Source organism: Symphalangus syndactylus, chromosome 11 (genome assembly GCF_028878055.3).
Source record: "Symphalangus syndactylus isolate Jambi chromosome 11, NHGRI_mSymSyn1-v2.1_pri, whole genome shotgun sequence".
In the NCBI taxonomy this organism is placed as follows: Eukaryota; Metazoa; Chordata; class Mammalia; order Primates; family Hylobatidae; genus Symphalangus; species Symphalangus syndactylus.
Window position 1 is genome coordinate 109107392 of NC_072433.2, and position 9070 is coordinate 109116461.

A 9070-nucleotide genomic window follows, 5' to 3' on the forward strand; every position below is an offset into this window, starting at 1 on the left:
ATATCATTCCAGTAAAACCAATAAAAGATATTTTTTCATCCCAATAAAAAACCAAGACATATTTTATAAAATCTGTTTTTATTTCTAAGAAAAGCATTAAAAATCTAGGGAAAGAAGGATGATTTCTCAACATGAAAATGGATGTCTTAGACAAATAGCGAATATTGTATTTAATGGCGATATGTTGGAAATTAAAAACACAATGAGGATGGTTGCTATTACCATTTTCAGTTAATGGTATTGTGAAAGTTGAAACCAGTGAAAGGAAGAAATAAAATTAACATTGAAGTTACCTGTCTTTATTTGTAGGGGAACTTCCCACTAATTTTGTTTTCTGTTTGGTCAAGGAGTAAGAGTTTTGTTTTGCTTATGCCTTCGTCTTTATTTAAGGTATCCAAATTCCCTAACCACTTTCTTCAGGACTCAAACTGCCCAAGACTGTTGAATAACAGGTTTCTCATAGGTGAAAAAATTAGAGAACCTTTCACTCTGGTCCCCAAACCTCTGAACGTTCTTGTCCGTTTTCTTTCTGTCCATTCTTCCTCTCTCATTTGACTGCCCATTCTATCTTCTCTCTCTTTTTCCCAGTTTCAGTTTTAGAGACAGAAAAAAACAGCCCTACAAGTATGTCATAAGAACTTGTCTGGCAATTTAGGGCTGATCTTTTTTGAATCTTTGTTCTTGAGTGGTTATGAACTTAGAGTAGAATAATGACTAGCTGAATATAAATAAGGAAGAAGAGAGGATGGGAAACAGCTAGAAAACAATCAAATAAATACTAAAACATAGCCCTGATACAGTTGCAAGTATAATTTTATGGTTAGAGCAATTTGACAAGCACTCAGTAAATATCAGCCACTAATTCTTGAGAAACTCATCTGGCTGCCAATAAACATTCCTAACCATTATCAATCTTTTAGTCACTTATATAGAATTAAAAGTTTAGGGAGAAAGCACTATTCAATTTATCTAGTTTTGAACCTGGAGCTATTTATTGCTTGGTGTGGAACATCATGATTAACAATTCCATGTGTGGGATGTGTCTTCCCAAAAGGAAATTAAGGTGCTAATTTTGTTTAAAAAGTAAGAAGACAAGGTGTTAGCCAAGAAACACTTTGTCTTGTTAGACTTGTAGCTGTCCCTTACAAGTCAGAGAAGATGCATGTATGTGAATCTATAAAAAGGAATCAAGCACCTTCAGAGATAGAAAGGTAAAGTCCCTCTGTATCCACAGGGCATGTACTTTACTCCTGGGGAAATAAGAGGTCTAAGGGAAATAGTCAGTTGTCTAGAATGGCCAGAGGAAAGAATACATGAAAAACAATGGGATATGAAACCAGTGAAGAGGACAATTGGGACCAGATAAAGGAAGGCCTTAAATGTCAGTTAGGGTGCTTGAAATTTAGTTACAGGAAATTGAGAAACCAAATTTAAAATTGAAAAATCTGAGGAAGAAGAATGTTATGTAAAGCATGTAATATAACCACCTTGCCAAGTGTCCTTAGCTTTCTTGTCTTTCCAGTAACCTCTGAAAATGTTCTAGGTCAAAGTTTTCCCATGATATTTCAAGTCAACAGATCATTTGTATAAGGTTAAAATTACACTTGACCATAATGGGAGAAAAATACACATGCACATGACAAAAACAGCTCCAAAAACAATGTTTTGGCTTTTCTCGTGAAAGAGCACAGCACCTTGAATATCTTTCATGAGATTCCAAAACTATCTTGAATTACTATCAGAAGAAAAGGAAAGGTTTATTATCAAGTTTTCAGGTTATTATTTAATGAAGCTCATTAATGAAAGAAACAAAGAGTCCAGCTCAAATGAAAAAACGTATATGCCATTTGGATTGCTCTCAGTTCTGTGTGTGTGTGTGTGTATATGTGTGTGTAGAAATGAGGATCTAGCTATTTGTGTGTGTGTGTGTGTGTCTAGAAATGAGTATCTAGCTATTTTGCCCAGGCTGGTCTCAAACTCCTGTCCTCAAGTGATCTTCCCTCTCCAGTCTCCCAAAGTGTTGAGATTGCTGGTGTGTGCTGCCACTCCTGGACTGCTCTCACTACTTAAAAAAAAAAAATACTGATTTTGATAATGAATCTAACAGTGTTCATTAATGGCTGCTAAAATGATTAAGTGAAACTCTGATGGGGAATTTTATAGTAGATGGATCAGACTGACAACATTGAACCCACTGATCGTTCTTAACATCACAAAAAGATAGCCAGAGACATCATGGGCTTCCTCATGTGATACAATCGTGAGGGCACAACACCACACCACCAAGTCTCATTTCTTCCTAAAATCAAACCTAACCTACATCTGGTCAAGCCTCTAAATATGACTTTTTAAACTAGTAAACACAGAGAATAGAAGAATGTGTTAAATGACATCACAGGATGTAACAGCAAAATCCAGAATGTGGAGAATTCTGTAAGATATAATGCCTATTTTTTCCCCACACGTTAATAGGAAGACAAGGAAAAAATCATAAAAGGAAAACATCTGTTTATATGTTTTAAAGAGTCTTAATAACATAATAACCAAATTCAATGTGTAGAACTTGTTTGAGCCTGATTCAAGCAAACCAACTTCTTTTAAAAAAAAAATGATTTTGAGACAATTAGTGAAATTTAAATACTAACTAGAATTTGATGATATCAAGGAACTTTGACTTTTTTTAGGTGAGATAAGGATATGGTGATTCTGTTAGAAAGATTCCTACTCTTTTAGAGATACTGACCGAGGAATTTAGATAAAATTACATGACATCTTGGATTTGCTTTAAAATAACAGAGTGAGCATGGGGCTTGAGAAGTAGTGGATAAGGAATAATCAGCTGATAACTACTGATAATAACTGCTGATGCTGAGTGATGTGTACATGAAGTTTCAACAGATTATTATAATGTTTATATGTTTGAAAATTTCCATTAGAAAATAATGCATGCTATCCAGAGAAAATTCATAATATGCAGAAAAAATATGAAGGAGAAAATAAAATCTTTCATTATCCAAGGCTTCAAACTTAAACACTACTAAACTTTTGTTGCATTGTCTGTGAGTATCTTTTTTTATATGAATGCATTCAAAACACACATGTAGACAAATGTAAACCAATACTACTATTTTTATGTTACAGCAGAGCATTTTCTCATACCAGCAAATTTAAAACAGTTTTTAGAGGCTGCACCATAATTCTTACAGTAGGATTGAAAACTAACAATTATTTACATGGGTTATTTCTAATGATTAAACTGGTTTGATTATGCTTCATGAATCTTTATCTGTGTAGAGATAAAGATTATTTGTGTATTTGATTATATTATAAAATTATATGTATACATACATATAAAAAATTTTTTGAGACAGGATCTTGCTCTGTCACCCAGGCTGGAGTGCAGTGGCGTAATCACAGTTCACTGCAGCCTCCAACTCCTGGACTCAAGCAATCCTCCCACCTCAGCCTCCTGAGCAGCTGGGACTACAGGCATGCACCACTACTCCTGACTAATTTTTAAATTTTTGTAGAGACAGAGTATTTTCAAAGTTGCCAGGCTGGTCTCGAACTCCTCAACTCAAGCAATTCTCCCTCCTCAGCCTCCCGAAGTGCTAAGATTACAGGTATGAACCACCATGTCTGCTTGCCTTGATTATATTCTTTTTTTTTTTTTTTTTTTTTTGAGACGGAGTCTCGCTCTGTCGCCCATGCTGGAGTGCAGTGGCGCAATCTCGGCTCACTGCAAGCTCCGCCTCCCAGGTTCACGCCATTCTCCTGCCTCTGCCTCTCTGATTAGCTGGGACTACAGGTGCCCGCCACCACGCCCGGCTAATTTTTTGTATTTTTTTAGTAGAGACGGGGTTTCACCGTGGTCTCGATCTCCTGACCTCGTGATCCACCCGCCTCGGCCTCCCAAAGTGCTGGGATTACAAGCGTGAGCCACCGCGCCCGGCCTGCCTTGATTATATTCTTAAGAGAAGTTCCTCAAAGTGTAATTATTGCCCAAGAGGAATTATTTAAGGTTCTTGATATATATTGTCAAATTATTTACATAAAAAGTGATGTCCATTTAACCTCAAGCAGTTTATTAAAGTGTTACTCTCTCACTTTCTTGACAGCATTATAGGGTAATATTATTTAAATCATGATTTATTTGCAGTGTTCAGTCTTCCTATAGAATGATATAGTACACTTCTCTATTCAACAAATATTTGGGGTTTTCTTCACATGAGCACCATGTTAAGGTTATGTCTAGTTATAAACAAAATCTTTTGAAAAGTGCAGTTTTACACTTTGGGAGGCCAAGGCGGGCGGATCACGAGGTCAGGAGATCGAGACCACGGTGAAACCCCGTCTCTACTAAAAATACAAAAAAATTAGCCGGGCGTGGTGGCGGGCACCTGTAGTCCCAGCTACTCGGAGAGGCTGAGTCAGGAGAATGGCGTGAACCCGGGAGGCGGAGCTTGCAGTGAGCCGAGATCGCGCCACTGCACTCCAGCCTGGGCGACAGAGCGAGACTCTGTCTCAAAAAAAAAAGAAAAGCACAGTTTTTAATTGGTTATTACTGGCTTAAGAAAATTTTTGTATCTTTTACATAATTAGTTTTTTGGATTTATATTCATTCTAAGATATTTGATTGATTTCCTTGGGTTTTCTTTGGAATCGTCATAACTTGGGCAATGGCTTAGCTTCTTGAAGCCTCCTAGTCATCTGTAGAATGAAGAAAATAATAGATCCTACTTCATAGCTGTGAGAAGACAGTGAGATTGTGTGTGTGTGTGTGTGTGTGTGTGTGTGTGTGTGTGTGTGTAAAGCCCTATGTCTAGAACATAGTAACAACTCATTAAATATTTAATACCTATCGTTATATATCTGGGCTCTCTCACAAAAGCTAACACACTTCCCCTTAACTAGCTTCTAAAAATGTTGTCATTGTTATTTTATATGGGACTGCATTGTAGAAATTAGGCCTCTCATGTTGTTGGGGCATTTGATTTAATATTTTTTAGATAAGCCCAAAACAGTGGTAAATTTGTGATTCTGTGAACTGACTGTGTTTGTGAAGCGCTGGTAGCATGGTATCTCAGTGAAATGAGCATTATTTATTTATGCCAACCAACTAAAATTATTTCAGTGAAATCAGGATGAAGATCTGAAATATTCTGATGGGGAAAATCCAATTCTTTGATTTTTCTAGAAAATTCAAATGAGACCAACATTGAGGTTAAAGCATTCCCACTGGCCTCATGTTGCCAGGTCATTGAAAGAGAAAGAATGCCAGAGGATCCCCTGTAGTTAAATTGTGAAACCCTAAACATGAGGACAGAGAAAAGAAGAATATGTCATTTTTTTCCAAGTCTCTTTTACTCAGAAGTATTCCCCCAGAGAAAATGGTAGGAGATGGGGCAACAAGGCTTTGTGAGACTCACTCCTGACAAGCCTTCTCAAACTCTGAAAGAATAACAGGGTAACTCCCTGTAGACTAAAAGGCATCTCTGGTCAGTCTAGACCTTGGAGAAAGTTATTTTCTTGAGGTTGGAGGTCTGTTATTTCTCAGAGAGCAGGTTGCCTAAATTAGTGAGGAAACTGTACCATGTATGTGTTTTTTATCCCATCCCTCTGACCTCATCCCCTTACATCTCTGATCTGCAATGCAAATTTAATGCAGTCACAGATATTCTTGGACTCAGGTTTAGGAACGCCTGGGATGAGTTGTCACTCCTGCACACATCTCCCACCTTACCCTAGCAAAAAGTATGTGTAAATTTTTCTATACCCCTAATTAAAAGGAATGGTGACAGTAGCAAGACAATATTGGGAGAGGAATGGATATAGCTGACTACTTGTTACTCTCATTCAAGCTTCCCATGTTACTCTCATTCAACTTCTCTGCAGTTCTTGAAGAACATGGGTATTTTGCTGCACTATTCTCTGAAGCTTTCCCTTCCCCTCTACCTGGCCTTTGGACTGTACTAATTCTATATTGTCTGTAAGTATGTTAAGAGTACACTATAACTAACAGAAGTAAAGAGTGCAATGTACGCTGATGTGCTGCTTCCAGAGGGAGACTCGCACTAATGGTCAAAGACAAAGAACAGGATAGAGGGATGGTGAAGGTGGTCAGTGGGAAAGAGTAGCAATTATAGAAGCAAAAGCTTGAAAGAATGGTTCTCTCTTGCTCTTATTCTTTTTCTGTTTGCCTTGACCCTCCTTTTTGGAACTCCAGTGTGACATGTTGAATAAGAAGGAACTTGGATCTTCTCTCACTTGTTAAGAATGGGCTTTCCTCCTAAAATGCCCTACTAAGACTTCATGAAACACAGAAGACGAGGTGGGAATGAGCAGGCTACTTAGATCTGCCAATGGAGAGGGAAGTAATATGGAAGTAGAGAAGATGGTGGCATTAGTTCTTTCTGGAGAGAAAGTCAGGCCTTAGATACTATGAATAAGGGGATTCTTAACAGAAATCAGGTAGGTGAGCAGCCTGGAAGGAAAGATTTTGAGTTGGATTGTGTAGATGTTGATTTTATTAATCTTTTTGCCGGACGTAAACATGGTGGCTTGATGGTCCTGGTAATTTTCTCATTGGCAATATCCATAATAACTCACCCCCATCTGGGGAATCATTTTCCTTTCCTCCACCTTCCCATCACACCCACGCATAAGCCAAAATGCAGTCATGTGATTTGGGTTGAAGCATCCTTTTACTTGACCTCACCTTTTTTACTTCAGTGATTAATAAAATAAGAGCAATTGACTCGATTTGTATCAGCTGTAGTATCTACAACGACTGGGTCAAGGATTGGTAAATGACACAAACTGAGCTTACGAAATACCTTCCCCTGAGCTTTTCAAATTGGAGCCCAGGTTAATGCCGCTTTTTTCTGGTCAATAAGCTGTGTACATATGTACCCTGGTTTGCAGGCAACCAGGGTTGCATCTTCATGAAACCTCAATGAAACCAAGAAAATAAAGTTGATTCACAAAGAAACAGACAATAGATAGCAAGAATGTGATCTTGCTGGTGTTTGATTTCCTGGTTCCATCTGCTCCTGCAGCAAACTCCACCCTTGTCCTTTGGTTACATGAACCAGAAATTCCTCTTTTGACCAGGCAAGCTTAAGATATATGCCTGGCCGGGCGCGGTGGCTCACGCCTGTAATCCCAGCACTTTGGGAGGCCGAGGCGGGCGGATCACGAGGTCAGGAGATCGAGACCATCCTGGCTAACACAGTGAAACCCTGTCTCTACTAAAAATACAAAAAATATTAGCCGGGCGAGGTGGTGGGTGCCTGTAGTCCCAGCTACGCGGGAGGCTGAGGCAGGAGAATGGGAAGAACCCCGGGGGGCAGAGCCTGCAGTGAGCCGAGATCGCGCCGCTGCACTCCAGCCTGGGTGAAAGAGCGAGACTTCTTCTCAAAAAAAAAAAAAAAAAAAAAGATATATGCCTGTCGGCAGAAACCAGAATCCTAAAACAAACGTGAAGTGATCAAAGCTACCAGGTTTTTTATTCATGAAGCTTAGCCCCAGCACCAACCCAACTATAAATCAGTTTAAAAGGGTTTTTTTCTAATATCATCATTCTAAAAAATAATGTCAAAAATAATTGAAAATTCTTGACTCCTATATTAGCTATATGGCAGTGGTTTAGCTCATCAGTTTGCAAATGACTAGCTGGTAATATTGGCCCCAAATTGTCAGACTCAAGATTCATGCATTAATTCACTAAAGATATATATATGAAGACCCAACATTATTTGATTCATTTTTTTCAAACAAACGATCTCCTATCAGGCTCTGTCATTAACTTTGTCTTTAGCCCCTATTATACCATTGTGTCAGGAGCTCTGGTTTGACTTGGTATGTAAATTGAGAACTGGCAATATTGTTTCTAATAGTGACACAGGCATATTCTTGGTAATTGTTTTAATGGTTCTCTTTTTGGTTATATAGGTCTGTTTTTTTCTCTCTCCAAATTTTGTGCCTACTTCCCATAATTAAGAAACAAACAAATTATTGGGAGCAAATTGTAAATATATGAATGCATCCTTCCAAGTCATTTATTTCCAGTCCCATTTTTCTCTGCCCACAATGGGAAGTACAAAACTTTAACTGAAAATTACTTAAGTTTTGCAATTATGCGTAACATAATTTTAAGTATACAAAATGAATGAACCATGAAGGAAATGATTGTTTCACCCTAGTGTTATAAACAACTAAGATTTGTGAGGGAGGAGATTTTAATAAGCGGTACCTAAAAGCATTCAAGTTATCTAACAAATAGGAAAGACCTATATTTTTTTCTAAAATAGAACATGGTTTAGAGAGTTAAATAATCCTTTCCACTGAAAAGGTCCTATTTCACCATGTTCTGTAGTTTTTAGAAAGTGAAGCAGGCAGTAAATTAGTGCCTTTTGGATATCCAGTATCCTTATGTCCTATAGCTCAAATGCTGCCACATTTATTTTAAATACTTAGCAAATGATCTCATTTCTACAAATTTAAAATTACTTAAGATGGTGTATCCCAGAGTTTTCCAAGCAAAACTTGTATACTAGGATAATAAGTGCTATTAAAAAAAAAAGACTCGTGACAAAACAAATTTAAGAAACACTAGATAACAAAGTGGTTTCTTTACTGCAGGATTTCTCAGACACTTATATATGCTAAAAAGTATTGTGAATCTGCCAAAGTATGGAAAGATAACATTTCCCATACTTACTTAATATTGGGTTCTTTTTGAGTATCTTGTGAAACTGGAACTCTTTAGTACATGCTTTAGGAAATCAATATTGTCCTAATTCTATAAATATTATTTACTCTCCAAATTAAAAAGGAGTATGGGGAAAGGTCTCTGATTTTAAGCTACAAATTACTATGATGAAAGTGATTTATTCAACCTGTGTGTTAATCCTCTACTAATATCTGTGGTAAGGAGTAACAAATGAGTCACGTAAAGGCAGACAAGTTTGCAGACAAAAAGGAAAGATCTACACACCCCTATCTTTGGTTACAGAGCTAATTAATGAACACTGCTTGAAACACTGTACGCTAATGAAACAAAGGAAAT

At 37.5% G+C, this 9070-nt stretch overlaps 1 long non-coding RNA gene across 1 annotated transcript in view; it reads left to right on the forward strand.

Annotated features, from left to right (window-relative positions):
• The window catches only part of LOC134731852 (uncharacterized), a 33569-nt gene that overhangs the window by 11611 nt on the left and 12888 nt on the right, over window positions 1-9070 (forward strand). The window lies entirely within an intron of this gene.